Below are 25,334 nucleotides of genomic sequence, written 5' to 3'. Positions count from 1 at the left end.
ACCTCCTCAAAATAATGCTCGGCAGCCACTTGACCTATGGCCGAACCCTGCGCCGCAACAGTGGTAGCGTCCATCTCCGCCCAATATGATTTAACACGGGCAAGGGCCATCCACGAGCCTTCTATGCACGCCGACCTCTTCATCGCATTAATGCGCGTCACCGCACCAAGGAACTGCTGCACTAAGCTAAAATAGTTGTTCGGCTTTGGCTTTTCCAGCCATAGTTGATCCACAACAGACCTCATGGCGAGTCCGGACGACCTATTCAGTTCGGCCCATTCGGCTAGCTGGTCAGTCAATGAAAGCGGATGCTGTGGAACATGGAATTGCGACCAGAACAATTTGTCCACTTCACGATCTGTCTGACCTTGGAAGTACTTGGCCGCATCGGCAGCGCTCGCCGCCAAATCCATATACACATCTGCTGAACTCCATAGCCGATCCAGAGGGGCATACCGTGGATCTCCGAACTTCCTCCGTAACATGAAGGGTTTCCCATCCGCAATATCCCCGGCTTCCCGCAGCTCCTCCTTCTTCGCTCTCATAGCAGAACGGGTGCCTTTGTCTGCCGCTGTGGCCTTCTCAAGGTCCGTTGCCTTCGCTTGGTTTTCTTTTTCAAGGACCCGGCAACGGTCGGCAGTGTCTTTTAATTCTACGGCGATCTTGGCCATCTTCTCTTGGCTCTCGCAATGTGCGGCCTTCTCGGCTTTCAACTCTTTGGCCGCCTTCAAAGCAGCCGCATTACTAATCCTCGCTTGTTCATTGGCTCGGGCAAGTTCTACCCGCAAAGTTTCCACGGTGGCAGCTCCATCTGTAGTCACAACATATTAAAGATACTAGCATCATGCTGCTCTTACTATGTGGCGTTCACCAGATAATAACACTTACCCTCTGCCTCATCAAGCCTCTTGTTAACAAGATCGATGTCGGCGTCTGCCGCATCCAGTTGCCGTTTTAATTTGGCAAACTCACTAGTCCGGCTAGCCACCGGAGCTTCCACCACCTGCACATAGGGGTAGTCTGGTTATTGCCTGGGAATATGATCCTCTGTTCGCCGCCGTTCTCGACGACAACCAGAGTCTCAGGGGCCACTATCTACATAGGGCACACCTAACATGTGTAGTACTATCACATATTATCTCATGTACCTCAAAGCCTGTCAGTAGACTCATAAAAGCTTCAAGTAATCCAGTTTCGGCGGATGAGATTCTCTCCATCACCGTACTCATCAGCATATGGTGTTCTTCTGAGATGGCCGCTCGCCCCACCAACTCCCTCAGAACGTCCGACCGCACACCAGACGGTGCCGGACTCTTTTGTCTGCTCTCTTCGGGAGCCGGACGCTGGGGGCTTCGAGGGTCTATGGGATTATCTTCTAGCCTCACCGGATCTGGAGAGGCCCTCCGTGACGACACTTTGGGGTCGCCCGCTTCTTGAGCGGAGGAGTCCGGGGGAGGCGTTTCGCTCTCCATCATCTCTGGAAGAAGATCCCCCGAAGACGAGCTCAGCTGAGAGGGGCTAAGGCCCGAACTACAAGATATATGTGGTGGTTATTTTCTCAGAAAAAAGATAGCATACCTTTACTATTAAAGTATTTTGGATCACTTACGACTTGTTGGAGGGTTGATCCCCCCGCAGACTTTGTGCGGCAAAAGCACCCCCCGAGGCAGGACCCTCTGTGGGAGACTTCTCCCGTTTGGAGGCTTCGGCTTCCGGATCCTCGGAAGCAGTCCTTTTCCTCCCCCGGTTGTCCTCCTTCGTGGAGACTCTCATTCCCTCGGTTGGAACGGGCAGCGATGGGGGCCCGCGTCCGCCCGTATTATCCCCCCCGGTATCTTCCTTTAAGGGCTCCGGGCAAGGTGCGACCTCGAGCATCTTTTCCAATTCCGGATTTTCCAAACCCTTAGGGAGGGGGGCCAAACACCAAATCATCTTTGGCTTTGTTAGCTAGTCCTGGTCAAAAAGCAAACTCTCAGAAATAACTTCGTGATGAATAAAAGACAGTGTGTTCGGCCAGGGGATTTCTTACTTGTTCGGCGGCGCGGTTACTACTCAGGCCCACGTCCTCGGTAATATCCGGACACTCTACTTGAGGTCCGAAGAATGACTTGTACATCTCCTCACCCGTCAGGCCGAGGAAACTTTGAATGGCACGTGGTCCCTCTTGGTTGAACTCCCACAAGCGAAGGGGCCGGCGTTTGCAAGGCTGGACTTGACGAACCAGCATAACTTGTATTACCACAGTCAAATTAAAATCTCCCTCGAAGAGATCTCGGATGCGGCTTTGCAGTATAGGCACGTCCTTAGCTGGACCCCATCTCAGACCTCTGCTAATCCATGACATCAGTTGTGGTGGGGGGCCTGAGTGGAAAGCGGGGGCAGCCGCCCACTTGGCACTTCTGGGAGCTGTGACGTAAAACCACTCCCGCTGCCATAATTCGGACACCTCTGGAAAGGAACCTTTCGGCCATGGAGCTCCTACCATCTTGCCTATTGATGCACCTCCGCATGCTGCATGTTGCCCCTCGATCATCTTTGGCTTCACTTCAAAGGTCTTGAGCCACAAGCCAAAGTGAGGGGTAATGCGGAGGAAGGCCTCACACACGACAATAAATGTCAAGATGTGGAGAAAGGAGTCCGGGGCTAGATCATGGAAATCTAGCCCGTAATAGAACATCAAACCCCTGACGAAGGGATCCAGAGTGAGTCCTAGGCCATGGAGGAAGTGGGAGACGAACACGATGTTCTCGTTAGGTTCGGGAGTAGGGACGACCTGCCCTCGAGCAGGAAGCCGATGAAACCTCGGCGGTCAGGTATCTGGCCTCCCTCAACTTCTTGATGTCCTCTTCTGTCACGGAGGAGGGCATCCATCGGCCTTGAAGGCTGGATCCAGACATGATTGAAGATCCGGAGCACCTAACTTGGGCTTTGGGTGTTAGAACTCGTGGCGGGGGAAGGGTTCGATTGAGCACGAGAGGGAAAAAGCGAAAACCTTGTCCCTTTATAAAGAGGGTGAATATCAAGCGTCCTCTCCGTAGCCGTTTAGAACTTGCCTATAATCTAGGAGTCCTGGACACGGTTGGGTTACCCACGACCGCATTAATGAGAATCCCGTAATTGGGGGAACACGATCTCCGCTTCGATAAGACGTGTCAAGAAACCGCCTCGCGTTATGTGTGGAGCTGGTTAAAAGAAACGGTTCAAATAATCACCGGGCCATGACATAACGTCGTGCTGCGAAATTCTTCTGTGATGTATTCGGAGAAGGAACCTACCTTGCAATGCTGAAGACAATACTGCGCGCCGGACTCATCGTCATTGAAGCCTGGTTCAGGGGCTACTGAGGGAGTCTTGGATTAGGGGGTCTCCGGACAGCCGGACTATCTCCATTGGCTGGACTGTTAGGCTATAAAGACACAAGATTGAAGACTTCGTCTCGTGTCCAGATGGGACTCTACTTGGCGTGGAAGGCAAGCTAGGCAATACGGATATGGATATCTCCTCCTTTGTAACCGACCTTGTGTAACCCTAACCCTCTCCGGTGTCTATATAAACCGAAGGGTTTTAGTCCGTAGGACAACAATCATAACATACAATCATACCATAGGCTAGCTTCTAGGGTTTAGCCTCTCTGATCTCGTGGTAGATCTACTCTTGTACTACCCATATCATCAATATTAATCAAGCAGGACGTAGGGTTTTACCTCCATCAAGAGGGCCCGAACCTGGGTAAAACATCATGTCCCCTACCTCCTATTACCATCCGGCCTAGACGCATAGTTCGGGACCCCCTACCCGAGATCCGCCGGTTTTGACACCGACAGTGCTCATGGACGGGGGCAGTAGCATCAACATTCTGTATTACGAAACTTTCCGACGCATGGGGTTGACTAATAAGAGTCTTAAGACGTCCAACACTCTTTTCCATGGAGTAGTGGCTGGTAAGTCGGCATATCAAGTTGGTAAGACTGAACTGGAAGTAGCCTTTGGAGATGAGCATGATTTTAGGGCAGAGAAGTTAAATTTTGAAGTGGTTAAAATCAAAAGCCCATATCATGCTCTGTTTGGATGGCCGGCTTATGCTAAGTTCATGGCACGACCGTGTTATGTTTATTTGCAACTTAAAATGCCGGGTTATAAGAGCACCATCACAGTGCATGGAAGTCGAAAGATAACCTTGGAATGTGAAGAAGGTGATGCTGCTTACGCAGAATCTGTTTGTGCAACAGAGGAATTGAATTTCTACAAGGATAATGTTGACCCGGCGGATATGACGGCTTTGAAAAAACTGACTACGGAGCATGTGCCGATGATGAAATTTAAGTCGGCCGATGACACCAAGCTTGTTGATTTTGTTCCAGGTGACTCATCCAAGTAGTTCAGTATCAGTGCCAATCTGGATGCCAAATAGGAAAGCACGCTCATCGAGTTCATCTGTGAGAACCGGGACATCTTTGCATGGAAACCTTCTGACATGCCGGTTGTACCGAGAGAACTCACTGAGCACACTCTCAATATTGATCTGAAATTCAAGCCGGTTAGACAGTTTCTTCGATGGTTTAATGAGGAAAGGCGGAAAGCTATTGGTGAGGAGGTAGCCCGGCTCTTGGTGGCCGGGTTTAGTGTTGAAGTTTTTCACCCAGAGTGCTTGGCTAATCCGGTGCTTGTGCTAAAAAAGAACGGCAGTTGGCGTATGTGTGTGGACTACACAGATTTAAACAAGGCTTGTCTGGCTGATCCTTTTGCTCTCCCTCATATTGATCAAATCATTGATGCTACGACGGGTTGTGAGCGTTTGAGTTTTTTGGACGCTTATTCTGGCTATCATCAGATCAAGATGGCAGTTAAGGACCAGGAGAAGACGTCTTTCATTACCCCGTTTAGAGCCTTCTGCTATGTGTCTATGCCTTTTGGGCTTAAGAGTGCCCAGGCGACTTATGAGCGGTGTGTGCAGAACTATCTTCATAATCAGATTAAGCGTAATGTTTATGCCTATGTGGACGATATAGTGGTGAAATCCAGAGAGAAGGAAACTCTGGTAGATGGTCTGAAGGAAACCTTTGATAACCTCCAGGTCTACAAGATGATGCTTAACCCAGCCAAGTGCGTTTTTGCAGTCCCAGCTGGCAAGCTTTTGGTTTTTTTGGTGTCTAACAGAGGCATTGAGGCTAACTCGAGGAAAATCAAGGCGATTATGTCTTTGGCTAAGCCGGCGTGCATCAATGAAGTTTAGCGGCTGGCGGGTCGTGTTGCAGCTTTAATACGGTTAGGTGAGAAGGCTATGCCGTTGTATCAAATGATGAAGAAGACAGATGATTTTTTCTAGAGTGATGCTGCTAACTCTGCCTTTGAAGATCTGAAAAGACAGCTCGCTGAGCCGCCGGTTCTTGCTGCTCCCATTGAGAATGAGCCACTGTTGCTATATGTGGCCGCTAACACACGTTCTATTAGTGTGGCCATTGTTGTAGAGCGCAAGGAGGCTGGCAAGGAATATCCGGTTCAATGGTCGGTTTACTACGTCAGTGAGGTGCTCATTGAGTCCAAGCAGAGATATCCACATTGGCAGAAGCTTGTTTATGGGGTGTTCATGGCAAGCTGGAAGCTTAAGCATTACTTTCAGGGTCATCCTATCACTTTGGTTAGCTCCGCTCCCTTAGGAGATATTATTCAAAATAGAGAAGCCACGGGACGAGTCGCCAAGTGGGCCATTGAACTTGGGTCTCATGGTTTAAAGTATGTGCCACGTACTACCATCAAATCTCAAGCACTGGTGGACTTTGTTAACGATTGGACGAAGTTGCAGATACCTGAAGAGAAGCCAGACAACACATATTGGACAATTCATTTTGATGGGTCCAGACAATTGGAAGGCTTGGGGGCTGAAGTTGTTTTAACTTCTCCTCGAGGTGACAAATTTTGTTATGTGTTGCGATTGATGTTTCCTTGTACTAACAACACAGCTGAGTATGAGGCCTTACTCCATGGTCTTCGAATGGCTAAATAAATGAGTTTAAGTCGGTAAAGGTGCCTTGTCGACTCAGATTTGGTGGCTCGGCAAGTATCAGGCAAGTGGGATTCCAAGGATCCTCTCATGGAGGCTTATCGCCGTGAGGTTGACGCTGTTGCTGGACACTTCAAGGGTTATCAAGTGGAGCACATTGACCGCAGAAAGAACGAAGCGGCCGACGCTTTAAGTCGGTTGGGATCTCAGCGTAAGACGGTGCCGCCTAACACTTTTTTAGATGTTCTGTATAACCCTTCTGTCAAGTTGCCTATAGAGGAAGACTTGGCTGTTCCAAACCCGGAAGCACAATTGGTGGCGGCTCTTCATGTCATTCCAGATTGGACAGTGCCGTATTTGGCTTATATGCACTACAAAAAAAGACACATCCGTGACATTTTGGGCCGAACGAAAAAAATTTCTGTCATACATATGACACTTCTATGACGATAATTGTGACAAAACCCGGTATCATCATAGATGTGGTGGGCTCCTACTTCTATGAAAAAAAATCATGACAGGAACTAGGCTTTTCATCCTGGGTGGGCCGGAGACGCAGCTGCATGACATTCTTTGGGCCGTCCATGACGGAAAAAACTGTGGTAGAAGCGAGGGGGAGGAAAATTTTGGCGAGTTCTCGGTCACGGTGGGAGGTCGAGGGCCGAGCGATGCGCGTTCTCTCGTACACGTACGCGCGTGTGTGCGAGGCGTTGGCTCTAACTGAACCCGAGCGAGGCTTTGGGCTCTAACTGAACCCGAGCGATTACACTGCAGGCTACGAGTTACTGAACCCGAGCGATCGATCGATGGCTGTTAACTGAACCCGATCGAGCGATTCCTTCGCTACTGCTTTTGACCGTAGGAGGTCTGTTTCGTTTGTTTTGCGGTACGCCACACCCCTCCCTATGAACCGGACCCCCGTTTCGACCGTAGGAGGTCCGTTTCCTCCATTTTGCGTTACGCCAGACCCCTCCCGATCAACAGGACCCCGTTCCGAACGTAGGAGGTCTGTTTCCTCCGTTGTGCGATACGCCGGGCCTCATTTCCATCGCCTATTCCGTCCAAGCCCTCCCGATGAACACGACCATGCATTTCGTTCCGACCCAGCCGGTTGGCTCCCACACATTCCGTTGCCTCCCGATGAACACGACGCATTCTGTTGCCTCCCCATGAACACGACGCATTCCGTTTCCTCCCCATGAACACGACGACGATACTGTTTCTCCGTTCCGACCCAGCCATGTACACGAGCCCTGGCCGTACGTATGCGCGAGTAGGCGTTCGAGACCCCGCCCATATGTACACATACGTGGCCGTATTTTCTTTCTTGCACCCTGGCCGCTGTACGTACGTGTACATGCTACGTGCGTGCCTCTACTACGACACGTACATGCCTCTACTACGATACGTGCGCGCCTCTACATCCACCAGTATATATGTACGTACACGTTCACGACCAGAATGATAACGCTACGTACGCTTCTACCAGGTAGGTCCCGACTGTCAGGCATTTCCTTGCTTGCGAAGATGTAGATGGTGGGTCCCAGCTGTCAGGGGGCGTGTCGGTGTCAAAACTGGCAGATCTCGGGTAGGGGGTCCCAAACTGTGCGTCTAGGCCGGATGGTAACAGGAGTCAGGGGACACAATGTTTTACCCAGGTTCGGGCCCTCTAGATGGAGGTAAAACCCTACGTCCCGCTTGATTAATATTGATGATATGGGTAGTACAAGAGTAGATCTACCACGAGATCAGAGAGGCTAAACCATAGAAGCTAGCCTATGGTACGATTTTTGTTATGGTTGTTGATGTCCTACGGACTAAAACCGTTCGGTTTATATAGACACCGGAGAGGGTTAGGGTTACATAAGGTCGTTTACAAAGGAGGATATATCCATATACGTATTGCCTAGCTTGCCTTCCACGCCAAGTAGAGTCCCATCCGGACACGAGACGAAGTCTTCAATCTTGTATCTTCATAGTCTAATAGTGAGGCCAATGGAGATAGTCCGGCTGTCCGGAGACCCCCTAATCCAGCACTCCCTCAATAGCCCCTGAACCAGGCTTTATTGACGATGAGTTCGGCGTGCAGTATTGTCTTCGGCATTGCAAGGCGGGTTCCTTCTCCGAATATACCGCAGAAGAATTTGAATACAAGGATAGTGTCCGACCCTGCAAAATAAGTTCCACATTCCACCGTAGAGAGAATAATATTTTCGCAGATCTAATTTGCTGGCTTGTTTTGGCAGCATGACGTTATGTCATGGCCCGGTGATTATTCGAACCATTTCTTTTAACTAGCCACGCACATAACGCGAGGCAGTTTTTCGGCACGTCTTGTCAAAGGAGAGATCGTGTCCCCTTATTACGGGATTCTCATCAATACGGGCGTGGGTAACCCAACCGCGCCATCAATTGCGGTGCTTGGGGGATAAGCGAGTTTTACCAGGCAAGTGGGGACGCTTAGTTTCATCCGCCCATATAAAGGGATAAGGATTCACCTTTCTATCCACGCCTTCTTCCTCCTCTGCTCATCCGTTTTCGCACACTCAAGCTCTAGGGCCCAAGTCCGCACTTCCCACCTCGACCTTCTCCAATTATGTCCGGAGTGGGAGGCAAGTGGATGGTCTCCTCCATCACGGAGGGAGACATCAAGAAACTAAGGAGAGCCAAATACCTGCCCAACAACATTGCGCACCGGCTCCCAGATGAGGGGCAGCTCATCTCCACCCCCAGGCCCCATGAGAGGGTAGTATTCCTCACCCATTTCCTCCGTGGACTGGGGTTCCCACTCCATCCCTTCGTCCGGGGGCTCATGTTTTATTGCGGCCTGGATTTCCACGATCTGGCCCCGAACTTCATCCTCAACATCTCGGCGTTTATCGTCGTGTGCGAGGCCTTCCTCCGCATCAAGCCCCACTTCGGCTTATGGCTGAAGACCTTCAATGTGAAGCCGAAGGTGGTGGGCGGCCGCCAGGCGGAGTGCGGAGGCGCCATGGTGGGAAAGATGCCCAACATAACATGGCTCGAGGGCTCCTTTGTGGAAACCATAAAGGGGTGGCAGTCAGGGTGGTTCTATATCACCGAGCCGCGCGACCCTGCATGGGCAGCGCCCCCCGAGTTCTGATCTGGCATCCCCACGTGGCTCACCTCCTGGAAAGAGAAGGGCATGTCCTGTGTAATTCAAAAGAGCTGACCGGACTCAAACATGTATTCAAAACATGGTGGACAAGAAGCTCAAGCTTGTCAACATAGTCGAAGTTATGCTCATCCGCCGGATACTCCCGTGCCAACAACGGGAGTTCAACATGTGGGAGTTCAATCCGGTGCAGCACCAAACTCTGAATAGGCTCTTCGACATGACTCATGAAGATGCTTGGAGGGTGCTGTTCAAAAGTGCCGAGGTCCCCCCTATTACTGAGGATCACGGATTCAGCGCGAACCGCCAAGCCAGTGCGGTAAGCTGCTTTACCTTTCACAAGATAATCATTTTTTATATAGATTACCTCTATGCGGGATCTAAACTCCCGTACCTTTGACAGGACTGGCAGGAGATGGCCGGACAGATCGACTGTCCGGCTCCTTTGCCTGAAGGCCCCGCAGACGCTCTTCTGGCGAAGATGCTGACTCCGGACCCTTATAAGGTGCCGGAGAAGACCAAGAAGGCCAAGGGAACCCGAAAGAGTTCCCGACGCCAGGCGTCATCGGACTCACCGTCCGATGACTCTGCGGCACACTCTTCCCCTGAAGACGAGGAAGAGGAAGAAGAAGACGCTCCCCACCGATTGGGCGAGACAAGAAAAGGAAGGCCGCCCCAACTGGGGAGACCGGAGGGTCCAAGAAGGGAAGGACTCTCCTTCCGGACAGTTCCACCGCCGCCAACGAAGGCGAAGACGAGTGGTTGCCCAGGGTCAAGCCCCCGGGGAGATCGTAAGTATTCGGATACCAGAGTAACTCATAGGATTCCTTTGTCGCACTGCTTTCCCTAATCGCCGAACATAATTATGCAGGTCGCCCCGAGCCAATATCGAGGTATCATCAGACAGCTCCCTGGGCTCGACGGGCATGGATAGCGATCCAGTCCCGACCGCCACTTCCCCTCATCCTGCCGACGACGCCGAGGTGTTGTCTCAAGAGGCACCAGATCGAGGGGAGACAGTCCCGGAGGCGCCTCAAGGAGACCTTCCGGACTCCGGGAGCCGAGGGGATGGGGCCCCTGAGAGCTCCGAGTTCGGCCCTCAGCCGAACACCGCGCCGGACCCTCCAGCAGTTCCGGGCTCGGGCAGGCGGCCTCCTTCTAAGAGGGGAAAGACGCCTGTGCCGGTGACCTCTGTCCATCCAGAGGCGCCGGACAATCTGCTGGAAGTGCTTCGCAGCGCTTTCATCGACTAGGAGCACCGCACTATCATGAGTGCGGTGATCCAGAAGGTTCAGTCCGCCAAGAGCGGATTGACTGAAGCATGTGCCAGCCTTCTAACAGGCTTCGAGGTAAGTGTTTTAAAATGTAGTAGAAATATTACCACATAGATAGTAGCCCCTGATGCTCTGTTCGGTGTTCACAGAGAAAAGCCAAATAGAGGATCCAATAATATCGCCGGAGTCTAACGTAAGTATGTCAATATGCGTATGCAGGCTTTGCTGCTGGCGTCCGCCGCACTGACTGCGGAGGTCGCCGTAATGAAGCAGGACCTTGAGGGGTCTAGGAAAGATCTCGGCCTTGCCAAGAGGCAGCTCGAGGAGAGCAGGGGTAAGTAATACCCTATCTATAGAAATGTATATGGAAAAAAGGACGCGATTGCAAAATGACAGGATCATTGTATGTTTGCTAGGGGCCACGACCGAGGTGGTGACCCTGAAGCAAGCGCTAACCAAGGCCGAAGATACAGCGGCCAAGGAGCGCACCGAGCGAGAGAAGCACGAGGCTCGGGTGGGCGAGGTGCAGCAAGAGCTCCAGGCTCTTGTGAAAAAGCACGAGGCGTTGGAGCTTGACTTGAAGACGCGAGAGTCTGAGCTTGCCACGGCCCTTGAGAGCGCAAAGAGTGCCAAGGCCGAAGCACAAAAGGCCTCCAAGAGATCAACACGATGAAGAAGATAGCGGCGGGTAAGGCTTTCAATATGCAAAGCAAGCATGTAAAAGTTAATTACCGATTACTTACCCGAATCCGGAGCTCTCCAGGAGCATTCGCAGATCTGCCCCGTAGTGTGTCCGATGCCGCACAATTTTACCAAGCCGAGGACGGAAGCTCGACGGAGAAGCTGTTCTGGTCTCAGTATGCTGAGGCCGAACATCCGGTGCCAATGAGCGACCAGCTGAAGCAGATGGTCGAGCTACATAAGGTGGCCGATCAGGCCATGAAGAGCTTTATAGTCCGGCTGTGGCCTGGCGACGCTCTTCTGAACAGCTTCTTCGGCCTGGTGAGGCAGCTTGTGGATGCGTGCCCACGGCTAGAGGTCCTCAAGCGATCCGTCTGCATTGAAGGTGCACGCCGGGCTTCCGCCCGTGTGAAATTATAGTGGGTCAAGCTAGATGCCGTGAAGCTGATCAAGGATGGGCCGCTAGAGGGCAAGGAGCACTGCCACCCTGATATGTTCTGCCGGGTGCCCGTCTTATCACGGATGAGAGTTCAAAAGATGTAATATTTGAGTAAACTCACTCATTTTATCCTGTATTTACGAAAACATGTTTCATATGCGCTATGCAACGCTAGTCCTCGGCTTCTGCCCCCATGCCGCGAGTGCTGGGGTGTTCGGGATAAACCTGAGCACTCTTGTTCCCATATTTGGGTCCTTCGAGGGTGGTGCTCGGCACAACGAACAAGGCAACCGGACTAATAATGCTTTATCACTCTCACTTAGCCATAGAATTCTATAATTTTAAATTTCGGCGAAGCCCCTAGTATTCGGAAGGCCGAATTCGAGGCGCGATACACGCCTGTAAGACGGACAGGGCCGGCCCCTCGCCCTAAGCGGCATAAGTCTTTAGGGACTCGAAAAACCTCGCCGAACAGCGACCAGTCTCTCGCCTTATCATGACATTCAGTTTTAGCTTTCTCTACTGAGGTGCTAAGCCCGGCAGAACTGGGGCATAATCGCAGTAGTTCTCCTAGCGCTACCTTAGCCGATAGAGCGGAACGTAAGGTACCAAAACATAGGAGCCGGGCAAACCCAACATTTCACCAAAGACATGATTCGGAGATGATGCATATAATGCTATAAGTTTGGGGTGCCGCACTTGTGAAAGTGTTCAGACTTTTCACACCGCATTGTGGGGTACGTAAGCCCCTGGTGTATTTGCCGTACCAGAGTGTACGGTTGCAAGGCGTCATTAATGAACACATAGATATATATATAACAAGAATGCAATAATAGTTGTAATGTCATGCATTGTTTATTAAAAAATTGCGTTAAAGCAGAGTGATACAGATAGTGCGATAAGCAAAGAGTAGGACTATGTCCCTTCCAAGGGCAAGCTAAGGAATGATATTAAATTGAATATTTCACTCGTTACGGTAATCAACCTGGGAATTCCGTGGTATAACGTAGCTGTCTGCCTCCTTGGTTGCTGCATCATGTGTTCGGCAACAGTGCTGCCGAACAGTGTTTCCAGAGATTAAGGTCCTGAAAGAAAAAGAAAAATAACCAAACGGGAAGCCCCTAGTGCGGTTTAGGCCGCGTTTTGGGGCATGCCGTAGTTGTGCCCCGTCCCCACCTGTGCCTATGGTATTTTTAATGCGTAATTATGTACGCGCCGCACGAGTTTCGCCGCTGGGCTGGGATTGGGGTGGCCGCCGTATTGCTACGCGAGCTCATATTGCCCCAGGCGGTCTATTTTCCGATTGCCCCGAGCGCGCTTGAAGGTGTCCGGGCTTTGAAGCACTGAGCTGGTTGATTGCCTTGAGAGGCTGCTTTGCGCTTCTGTTGCGAGGGCCGCGGTGTGCTCCTCTGTTCGGAGAGAGCACTCTGTGTTTCCATTGACTGTAATAACTCCGCGAGGTGCTGGCATCTTGAGCTTGAGGTATGCATAATGCGGTACCGCAATGAATCTAGCGAATGCGGTTCGCCTGAGCAGCACGTGATAACCACTACGGAACGGGACTATATCGAAGATTAACTCTTCGCTTCGGAAATTATCCGGGGATCCGAAGACCACTTCCAATGTAATTGAGCCCGTGCAATGGGCCTCTACACCTGGAATGACGCCCTTAAAGGTCGTTTTCGTGGTTTTGATCCTTGAGGGGTCTATACCCATTTTGTGCACTGTGTCCTGATAAAGCAGGTTCAGGCTGCTGCCGCCGTCCATAAGGACTCGAGTGAGGTGAAATCCGTCGATGATTGGGTCTAGGAACAGTGCGGCGAATCCTCCATGACGGATACTAGTGGGGTGGTCCCTACGATCGAAGGTGATCGGACAGGAGGACCAAGGGTTGAACTTTGGGGTGACTGGCTCCAATGCATATCGTCCCTGAGTGCACGCTTCCGCTCCATCTTGGGGATGTGAGTTGCGTATATCATGTTCATCGTCCGCACTTGCGGGGGAAACCTCTTCTGTCCTCCAGTGTGCGGCTGCCGGGGCTCCTCCTCGTCATCGCTATGCGGCCCCTTGTCCTTGATTTCGGCAATTAACTTGCCGGCCTGCTTGAACACCCAACAATCCCTGTTGGTGTGATTGGCTAGCTTGTCCGGGGTGCCGTCTATTTGACACGAGCGATCGAGTATACGGTCCAAGCTGGACGGACCTGGCGTACTTTGTTTGAATGGCGTTTTCTGCTGACCGGGTTTAGAGCCTTTGAACCCAGCATTGACTGCTGTGCCCTTAGTATTTTCGCTGTTAATGCGGCGCTTATACTTGTTGCGACGTGACCTGCTATTGCCGTCCTTGGTATCTGAGGTACCATGGTTCTTTGATATGTTATTACTGCGAGCCAGCCAGCTGTCTTGTCCCGCACAAAAGCGGGTCATGAGCGTCATGAGAGCTGCCATAGATTTCGGCTTTTCCTGACCAAGGTGCCGGGCTAGCCACTCGTCTCAGATGTTGTGCTTGAAAGCCTCTAAGGCCTCCGCATCCGGACAGTCGACGATTTTATTTTTCTTTGTAAGGAACCGAGTCTAGAATTGCCTGGCCGACTCTTCTGGCTGCTGAATTATGTGGCTCAAGTCATCGGCGTCTAGTGGTCGCACATAAGTGCCCTGAAATTTGTCGAGGAATGCGGCTTCCAGATCTTCCCAACGGCTAATGGAGTCCGCTGGCAAGCTGTTAAGCCAATGCCACGCTGGTCCTTTGAGCTTTAGTGGGAGGTATTTGATGGCGTGTAAGTCATCGCCACAGGCCATGTGGATGTGGAGGAGGAAATCCTCAATCCATACTACGGGATCTGTTGTGCCGTCGTATGATTCAATATTTACAGGTTTGAAACCTTCTGGGAATTGATGTTCCATTACTTCGTTTGTGAAGCATAAGGGGTGTGTGGCGCCTCTGTATTGGGCTATATCGCGACGCAACTCGAATGGGTCTTGCCCGCTGTGTTCGGCCCGGCCGGATTTGCCTCTGTATCCGGTGTGACGTTTGTCGTCTCGCAGAGTGGTGCGCCCTCGTGATCCGTAGATCGATCCTGAATGCTTTTCCTTGTCCTCCAATATGTCTCGCAGGTCTGGCATATGTCCCCATGCCTTTTTATTTGAATGGCATTGGGGTCGAGGCTGAGCTTTTGGCTGGGATGCCTCTCTATCGCGGCCACGAGGTGGCCGATCAGCCGTATCATATGCTTCTTCCTCCAGTCGGGGTAGTAACCTACACCTTGGGTAACTCTTGGAGGGGCGCTCGAGTTTATATTCCTTGGCCGCGAGGACTTCAGTCCATTTGTCAGCTAGCAGATCTTGATCAGCTTAAAGCTGCTGCTGCTTTTTCTTTAGGCTATTTGCCGTGGACATAAGCAGGCGCTTGAAGCGCTCTTATTCGACGGGATCCTCTGGGACGGCGAACTCATCGTCTCCGAGGCTTGCCTCGTCTTCGGAGGGGGGGATGTAATTGTCATCCTCCTCCTCTCTGTCTGCCGCTCTCTCAGGAGAGCTGGCTCCTCCATCCTCCTGCTCTAAATCTTGCTGGAGGGGTTTGTTGTTTTCTTCGGCACTATCCGGAGTGTTATTATCTCCTGTGCCGGTATCACCACTTTTGCTTTGGCGGGACTTAGAGCGGCGCCGCTGACATCGGCGTTTGGGTTGCTTCTTGGAGGGGTCATCCTCCGCTATCCCGTCGCCATTGCCTTCTTTGGGTGTATCCACCATGTATATGTCATATGACGAGGTGGCTTTCCAGTGCCCTATAGGTGCTGGTTCATGTTCGTCTCCTACATCGTCGTCCATACCGTCGATGTCTTCGGAGTCGACGTCGAGCTTGTCGGTTAAATCATCGACAGTGGCTACGAAGTGGGTGGTGGGTGGGCGTCGAATTTCTTCGTCGTCCGCATCCCAATCCTGTTGGCCATAATCTGGCCAGGGCTCTCCTAACAAAGAGAGAGACCTTAGTGAATTCAGAATGTTGCCGAAGGGCGAGTGCTGAAAGATATCCGCGGTGGTGAATTCCATGATCGGCGCCCAATCGGATTCGATTGGCAAGGGCGCGGGCGGTTCGGAGTCAGAAAAAGAGTCCAGCATCTTGGAGTCACGGGCTGCGCAGAGGATTATGCTGGTGCTCGGCTCGATCGCCGTTGAGACTGCAGCCCCTGAGGCGGTGTCTAACCACCCGTCCTCGATTGGCGCAGTTGGCTCCGAACTAAGGGTCAGAGCTGATGCGGGCGCGGCCTCTAGGGTACTGTTCGGCGGCAGAGCTACTTCATACCCATCGCGATAGTGCGGCGCGCCCGGCTATGGCTCGAATTCGTCGAAGATCAAGTCTCCGCGGATGTCGGTCGTGTAGTTCAAACTTCCAAATCTGACCTGATGGCCAGGGGCGTAGCTTTCAATCTGCTCCAGATGGCCAAGCGAATTAGCCCGCAGTGCAAAGCCGCCGAATACGAAGATCTATCCGGGGAGAAAAGTCTCACCCTGGACCGCATCGCTATCGATGATAGTAGGAGCCATCAAGCCTAACAGCGATGACACAGAGGAACTCTCAATGAAAGCACCAATGTTGGTGTCAAAACCGGCGGATCTCGGGTAGGGGGTCCCGAACTGTGCGTCTAGGCCGAATAGTAACAGGAGGCAGGGGACACGATGTTTTACCTAGGTTCGGGCCCTCTTGATGGAGGTAAAACCCTACGTCCTGCTTGATTAATATTGATGATATGGGTACTACAAGAGTAGATCTACCATGAGATCAGAGAGGCTAAACCATAGAAGCTAGCCTATGGCATGATTGTTGTTATGGTTGTTGATGTCCTATGGACTAAAACCCTTCGGTTTATATAGACACCGGAGAGGGTTAGGGTTACATAAGGTCAGTTTCAAAGGAGGAGATATCCATATACGTATTGCCTAGCTTGCCTTCCATGCCAAGTAGAGTCCCATCCGTACACGAGACGAAGTCTTCAATCTTGTATCTTCATAGTCTAACAGTCCGACCAATGGAGAAAGTCCGGCTGTCCGGAGACCCCCTAATCCAGGACTCCCTCAGGGCGAATCATTTTTTTTTGCCCGGACGCACTTCCTTGCGTGCGAAGATGTAGCTGGTGGGTCCAAGCAGTCAGGGGAAAACGTTTTTTTCGAGAAATATGGTGGGCCCGTCCGGTGGGTCCCCGCTGTCAGGTGGAGGAATAATTATTTAGCACGTAATAAGGAGGCACTTCCTTACTGCGGGCGTGGACCCAGCTGTCAGCCTCTCCACGTACAGTCCATGTCTGATGGAAGCCGTTCCTTGACCACGTTGACCACACCGCGCCGAGAGCACCAGGGCGGTGGACGAAGGCGAGGCCTAGGAAGGGGACGACGCGGAGCCGGGGAAGACGCGGCAGTGGATGCCCACGCGTAGAGGAGTACGAGGGTTCACTTGTTCGCTGTGGTGTGAGGCTGCCGTCGCCGCAGAATAACAGGGGGTGTGCGTGAGTAGAGGGATGGCCTGGCCAGCGGTGGGAGTAGTAGGGGGCGGTGAGGCCTCCGCCGCATCGCAACCGGCCACGGGAGGCAGGAGCGCGAGGCATGACCGGCGCTAGTTTGGGCAGCTAGAGCAAGAAGACCAGAGGTTGAAGAAGCACTACAGCTGTTGCATGGACATCGTACGGTCACTGGAGCTAGAATCGTGCATATTGACTAAGTTGACAAAGCCCTCCGTCCCCGTCAACTTTTTAGGCCCACAAGTCAGCCTGCCACTATACTGGGTCCCAGCTAACAGGGGGAGTATTCATTTTTTTGTGCATAATAAGGAGGCACTTCTTTGCGTGCGAAGATATAGCTGGTGGGTCCGAGCTGTCAGCGGCGGTAATGTTTTTTTCGCGAAATACAGAGGCCCTTTCAGTGGGTCCCTGATGTCAGGTGGAGGAATCATTATTTTGCGCGTAATAAGGAGGCATTTCCTTGCGTGCGGCCGTGGACCCAGTTGTCGGCCTCTCCACGTACAGTCCACTTCAGATGCATGTCGGTCGTTGATCACGTTGACCAGGCCGCGTCGAGAGCACCAGGGCGATGGACGATCGCGAGGCCTAGGAAGGGAACGACATGAAGGCAAGGAAGACTCGACAGTTGTTTCCCACGCGGAGGGGAGTACGACTGTACGAGTGTTTACTGGTTCGTCTGCCATCGCCGGAGAATAACAGCAGATGTGGTTGAGTAGAGGGATGGCTAGGCCAGCGACGGGAGTACGGTGGGGCGGTGAGGCCTGCGTGGCAGCACAGCTGGCCGCGGGGAGGAGGGAGCAGGCAGTCCCGCCGGCTCTTGTTTGAGCGGCTGGAGCAGGAAGAGCAGAGATTGAAGAAGCACGACGACCGTTCATTGGACATCCAACAGTCACTGCTTGTGCGTCAACCTTTTTTTTAGGAAAGCCTCAAATCTATGGAAAACAGCATACAACCCATCTGCCATTATTTCTAATAATTTACAGCCCATTTGCTAATTCTTAAGGTTTTTTTTGGAGCCCATATTCCTTTTGTTAGCATTACAACCCATATTGTGGCCATGGTTAAAAAATATATGAAATTTTGCATATTTCGGTGTGGTCCGAACTGTTTTTAATCCCGAAATTTCGACTCACATTCAAAATGATTTTAAAAATAAATGTATATTAATATAAAATCCAACAAATTCTCCACGCATAAAAATTAATGTAATTTAAAACCTCAAAATGAAAAAAAAAGATATTTGAAACTAATTGCCGGTTTGATGTTTTTTAAAAATGTACATCCCATTTCTCATTACTGATAGGCCATTTTCTCGGCCAGCCGAATGAAGCTCTCCTCGTCTTGAAAGATTTGCAGCCCAATAGGCCTCACAAAGCGACTTACTTGGCAAATCACAAAAAACTGGGCTGTGGCCGTGGACCCAGCTGACAGCCTCTCCACGTACAGTACTCTTCCGATGGAAGTCGGTCTTTGACCACATTGACCACGCCGCGCCGAGAGCACCAAGGCGGTGGATGACGGCAAGGCCTAGGAAGGGGATGACACGGAGCCGGGGAAGACGCGGCAGTGGATGCCCACGTGGAGAGGAGTATGAGGGTTCACTGGTTTGGCTACGGTGTGAGGCTGCCGTCACCGCAGAATAACAGGGGGTGTGGGTGAGTAGAGGGATACCCTGGGCCAGCGGTGGGAGTAGTAGGGGCGGTGAGGCCTCCGTGGCATCACAGCCGGCCACGAGAGGCAGGAGCACGCGGCACGACCGGCGGTACTTTGGGCGGCTGGAGCAAGACGACCAAAGGTTAAGAAGCACTACGGCCGTTGGATGGACATCGTACGGTCACTGGAGCTAGAATCATTCATATTGACTAAGTTGACAAAGCCCTCCGTCCTCGTCAACTTAGTAGGCCCACAAGTCAGCCACCCACTATGGTGGGTCCCAGCTAGCAGGGGGTATTCATTTTTTGGTGCGTAATAAGGAGGCACTTCCTTGCGTGCGAAGATATAGCTAGTGGGTCCGACCTGTCAGCAGGGGGAACGTTTTTTCACGAAATACAAAAGCCCTTCCCACGTACAGTGCGTAATAAGGAGGAACTTTCCTTACCTGTGACCATGGACCTCGTGGGGCCCAACTGTCAGGCTCTCCACATACAGTCCTCTTCCGATGACTCTCGTATGTTGACCATGCCACACCGAGCGCACCGACGCGGCGGACGACGGCGAGGCCCCGGACTGGAACGACCCAGAGATGGGGAAGACGCAGAAGTGGAGTCACAGACGGAGAGGAGTGGGAAACTTGACTGGTTCGGTGCGGGGTGGGCCTACACTCGGCAGGGATAACATGAGGTGCGGAGTGGAGGGATGGCCTGGCCATCGGCGGGGTAGCATTTCGCTGAGGAGCCCAAAACAACACCGCTGGACGCCGAAGGCTGGAGCAGGTGGTTCCGACAGCGCTGGGGGAAGAAGACGAGAGATTGAAGAAGAATGTCAGCCATTGGATGTAAATCCAATGCCTTCTTAGGCTTCGACCTACTGGCCCACATGTCAGCCAGTCCATTTGTTGTTTAGTCCATTTGGTGGGCTGGTTGAAACAATGATGTAGCATCTATGAAGCCCGTTTAAATCCCATTTGCATTTTTCTCGAAATCCGCAGACTTGCTGGGCTGGGTGAAAATATCATGTTGGGCTAGACGTACAAATGTTATAAAAGCATAAACACATGATTGCACGTCAGTAAAATCTTTGCAAGCTTATGTACGCAATCACTAGGAGTTAACTTGCCAAGTTATATATTAACAATTATTATTATTTTGTAAGAACTTTCAACTTAAGAAATAAAATATCATTTTAATTTGATGAGTTAATAGTACGTGGGGTATTATTATTTTTTAGGCTAGACGTGGGACAGTTGAGTTGGTTCTAGGGGAAAGTACTGGGAGAAAACTCAGTTTACATCAAAAAAGAAAGTGGGAGAAAATTCAGAGACCTGCTGGGTCCACCTGAGGAGGGGAATATGTTGGGAGGAAGGAGATTCAAAGCACGACAGCCGAGTGAACTAATTTTTTTTATGGACAAGTGAACTAGTTTACATACATAAGCAAATAGCCACTAAAAAAGCAATCAGGTTAATGGGTTCTTAAAAGAAATATTTCAGACAAAACAGATAATTACGACACATAGGCTAATGCATGAAACACTCAGATGATAAAGGTGCTTATAAACAGATAAAGTACAACATTTATACCTTCCTGGCACGCTTGATCATGACGCTGCGGCTGTCCATGTACTCGTCGGTTACGGGAAGCAGACACACCCGCATGTCCAAGATCTGCCTGTACATGTCGTAGCATGCGTATGCGTCCTTGGCCGCGTAGGTTATGTAGGCTAGATTCAGAGGTACCTCCCACGTGTTCAGGTCGTCTTCTTTCATGTTGGCGTATCATGGATGATGGTCTCAGCGAGGTCAACCACAGAGTCCTTCTCCTGACCGTTGCTGATGATCTTGTATTGCTTCTGGATGTCGACATGCTTGTTGCACTAGATGGCCGAATCGTCGCATTCTTCCTTCTCTCCACCGTAGAGAAGGTGCAGTCGACGCTGCCGATGAAACGAGCGAATGCTCCAGAACCTGGTGTAGCCATAGGACTAAGGCGAGGCAGAGCTTCACCGAGTCCGTATCGTTTGTGTACATGACATTCAACTTGGTGCAGCCATAGGACTAAACGGCGAACTCAAAGGGGAACTCCTTGCTGAAGTCCATATCCATCAGGCTCACCCCTCGGATCGCCATTGGAGTCTCTTCGAGTGAACGAGTGTGTAGGCGGCGGCAGCAGTTCATTTTTCAGCTCTTGGGGAACTGGATTCAACAGTAAGCTGAGTGTGTACAGGCGACAACAGTTACTACCCCTCCCTCGTCCGCTGCACACCCGGCAGAAGATGCACCCTCGGCCTCACGTCGGTTCACGAGCGGGTCTGTATTGGTACTGTAATAACATGGGTTAGTGGTCACTTTACTTAAATTTAATGAGCTTTAATAAAAATTTATACATAAACAAGCAATGCACTCGCTCATTCTATCAGTGCCACAGGATCAACATGCATAGCAATTAGAATTATTATTCTCAGGACGCACACGATCAACACATTTTTCGCACTTTCACAAAGATAATACTACCAAGTTTGAACTGTTTGTTATGGTTGTTGTCCTCTGCATCATCATGTCATGTTTCCCAGCTTGCAAGATTCAGAACCAACAAATAAGATCCAAATAATAAGTATAACAAAGATGCCTACACATCTCATTGATTCCCACCTTGCAAGATTCAGAACCAACAAATAAGATCCAAATAATAAGTACAACAAAGATGCCTACACATCTCCTTCATTCCCAACTTGCAAGATTCAGAACCAACAAATAAGATTCAAATAATAAGTACAACAAAGATGCCTACACATCTCACTGATTCCCAGCTTGCAAGATTCAGAACCAACCCATTAGAGCCTTTTGATAAAGTGAATATCGGGATTAAATCCATCTTGGCTGGCCATGTCATAAAATCGAAGAACTTGGCGAATGCTCATCTGTAGTTGAGTATTCCTGTTTGCACAACATGTTTGCACAGCACAAACAAGGAGACATGAGAGCATGATTTCGCTTTAATAGCGGCCTCCTTGAACTCAACCTCCAGCTCTACTTGGATGAGGTCCGCCTGGAGTTCCATGATTCAATTCATGCGCGTTTTTCTGCAGTTCACCTGAAATGAAGCAAAGATTGCATCATTCAGCTAGCAAGAAGTACTTGCTCTTGTGAGCTGGCAGGTTCTTCTTTAGTAGTTGCACTAAAATTGAGGAACATTAAGGTTGGCTGTCCGGCTCATGTAAGGTGCAACTATAATTTTCTTATCCTTTTGTGCAGTTCCACTAAAATAAAGTGCCATTGTGGTGACAGTGACGGCTCCATCTTGCAAAGGCAAATAAAATGTTGCACGAGATTACCAGCAGAACTTGACGGACATTTTGGAAACTCCAATCACCATTTTGTGCAGTTCCACAAAAATTGAGAGATGTTTCCCACGTGACATTTTAGTTGAACTGCACAAAACACTCATTCCAAAAAAAGTGTTTTGTGCAGTTCACCAAAAGGTCACAATAGCAACAAGGTGAAATGGATATCCCTATCTGCACAAAAAGATAGAAAGTAAATAGTTGCTAGTCAATAAGAATATACAAAACATATACAAAATGAAAAGAAGCATCTTAATTATGTTCATGGCAATCACGCAAGGACATTAGAAATTTTAAAACATCAGCAATGCTTCATGTTACCAGAAGCATTACGATCAACAATGAGATTCCTCAAATATGGGATTACTTTAATGGTGGCATTGCTTGTTTACCAGACACAGTAAATTAGCAGCAGCTAAAGAGTTAGTTTAAGGGCATGGGACCGTGGGGACACCAGGACACTCAGCAGCGTCAAGGAGAAACTTACTTATCATACTGGGGAAAATAGCAGGAGTGCCATTTGTAACAGAGTTTAATTGCATCTTATCACTAGAGGCATTAGATTAACAATAATACTGGTTAGACATGTCCCTAAGGTAACAGTGTGATCGCTTCATTTTACATGCGCCCTTACATTAACAATAGCAAAAGGTTGGTATAAGGACATGCAATAGTGGACACATCAGCACAATGTACCTACAAGGAGGCATAAAGTGGTGATGCCGAGTTTGTTCATGCTATGTGAGGGCAGCAAACCTAATCCTGGAGACCTTGTACTATGTGAGGGCAGCAAATCTAATCCCGGAGACCTTTTAGTATGTGAGGGCAGAAAATCTAATCCTGGAGACCTTTTACTATGTGAGGGCAACAAATCTAATCCTGGAGACCTTTTTCTATGTGAGGGCAGCAAATCTAATCCTGAGACCTTTTACTATGTGAGGGCAGCAAATCTAATCCTGAGACCTTTTACTATGTGAGGGCAGCAAATTTAATCCGGGAGACCTTTTACTATGTGATGGCAGCAAATCTAATCCTAGACATACTCTGTTGACTTATCCACCAGCCGCCACTTTCTATCCTTTTTTCAACCAATAATAGATATGTTCCTTATCCAGTTTGTACTGCGCTTTCCCATTATTTCCCTTTTCAACCAAGAGACCGGTTGGGTATCCCGTCTCTACTACTTTCACCATATTATTTCCTCTTTGAATCAAGTCCTAGATTCATGCTACAACTTTCCCCCCTTTCTTCGTTGTTTGAACAAAGCCCTAGATTCGAATGCATGAAGTAGCTTTACCTCTAATAATACTAAAAATTTAGGTGGCTTTGGAAGAGCTGATGTGATTAGAAAAAGATGCACATGCAGACACGTGGGGAGCTGGGGCAGTAGAGCAAGGCCGCTTTCGAAGAACTTATACCTGAGGGTCGCCGGGATGTCGGCGGCAGCAGGTCGGATCTGCGGACAATACGGCATGGGAGGAAGAAGGGTCGGAGGACCTCCCGAGCCGGCGCTGTGTCGGAGAGAACGGCACGGGCAGAGGATCGGGCCCCTCCGGCAGCTGTGGGTTTCCTCCCTCGGCGGTGATGACCGTGTGAATGATGCACCTTTTAGTCCTCTACACACACCGGCCGAAGGGATCCGGCCGGATCTGTGATCAGCGGTGAGCAGAGAGAAAACATCGCTACCGCTGTCTTGTTTATATCTGGAGAGGATGAGAGAATGAAGAGAGCAACCCTAGTAAAGCAAGCGCTTAGGCCCCTGCGTCCATATATAGTGGAGTGATTATCTTTTTTCTCTCCACAACAAGCATTTCAATTTGTGTACGTGGCATTAAAGAAAAGAAACTCTCTATTTAAGGTGACTATTGTACGACTCCTACTTACTACTAGTAGTACTACAGTATTGTTCACTTGTGCTCCCCACCCCTCCGTTCATTGAACAACCCCACGGGTGAATAAACATACAGTAAGTACTGTATTTATATAGAACGAACAAGCTTGAACTATTTTCGCGTAGTTAAAAGTTGAGGGCGGAGCTTTTCCCGGGTAGTACGCGCGGCAGTTTTCGGGTAGGCGGTTTGACAGAGAGGCGAGGAGGGTGAGCGAGTGGGGCTGTGCGATTTGATGGTGCATTACTGCTGGAAAGACTTGTGATATGACCACTCACTATAGTCATGAATTACTAGCGCTCCGACCGGGGTGATGCCCCCCTTCTGTTCCGTGCTCTAATCTGGTGCATGACATGTCGACCCGGATGCTGGCTCTCCCACATGTTGGAGTAGTAAGAAGGAGCAAAGAATGATGCGGTATATACTAGTACTATACTACTCCCTCCGTTCCTAAATATAAGTCTTTGAAGAGATTTCACTATGGACCACATACGGAGAAAAATGAGTGAATCTACACATAAAATGCATCTATATACATCCGTATGTGGTCCACGGTGAAATATCTATGAAGACTTATATTTAGGAACGGAGGGAGTACTACTCAGGTCGGAGGAGTGCGAACCACGGCAGCCCAGTGAACCAAAAGTGCGAACCCCGGTAGCCTAGTGAACCAGCAGTAGAAAACAATGTGGTGATATGGCCATAAAAAACAATGTGCTACGGTCCACACTGTAGCATGTACAGTAACACTCCTATTTGTTTGGATCCCTGAGTTAGAGCTAGTTTGGGTTGAAATAGCCTCGAATTATCGAAACAAGAGGGGTTAGTTTGAGCTAGTTTGCTTTAACCCAGCTAAAAAAACTAGCCCGGTGGAGAGGTTCTAATTGGGTTAGTTATCCTCGGGCCCACTAAAAGAGAACTAAAAAGCATGTCCTCGTTAGCGAGCAACCGTGCGCATGGGTGAGGGAGAAGGCGTGTAGTAAAATCAAGCTTCTCCTCGTTGTACGAGTTGACGCGACACATTATAGCACTGGCCCCACATGCTTGCCTCTAAACTTGCCTGAAAGACCCGCAGTATACAATATATTTGTTGCAACCTCTAACATTTACCCACCACAAATTAAAATATATGTGGCCGTATGCATCGTTCTGATGCAGAGGACGAGGAGTCCCCCCTTTTCGAAAAAAACAAATTAAAATATATATTCCTGTCTTGACCAGATGAGCGTGCAAACTACAATCACCAGGGTGTCAGGTAGGGCCAGAAGACTATTTTAATTTTTTTTAACTTCGAGACAGCCACATAGCATGGAGCCGACCCCAACAATTTTAAGCTTACATGCATGGTACGCGCTATCCTAGACTACTCTACACATGAAACTGCCACATGAGTGTCCGGGCTGC

The sequence above is a fragment of the Triticum urartu genome, chromosome 2, assembly GCF_003073215.2.
Source record: "Triticum urartu cultivar G1812 chromosome 2, Tu2.1, whole genome shotgun sequence".
Taxonomy (NCBI): Eukaryota; Viridiplantae; Streptophyta; class Magnoliopsida; order Poales; family Poaceae; genus Triticum; species Triticum urartu.
Note: the sequence above shows the minus strand (reverse complement) of the source record.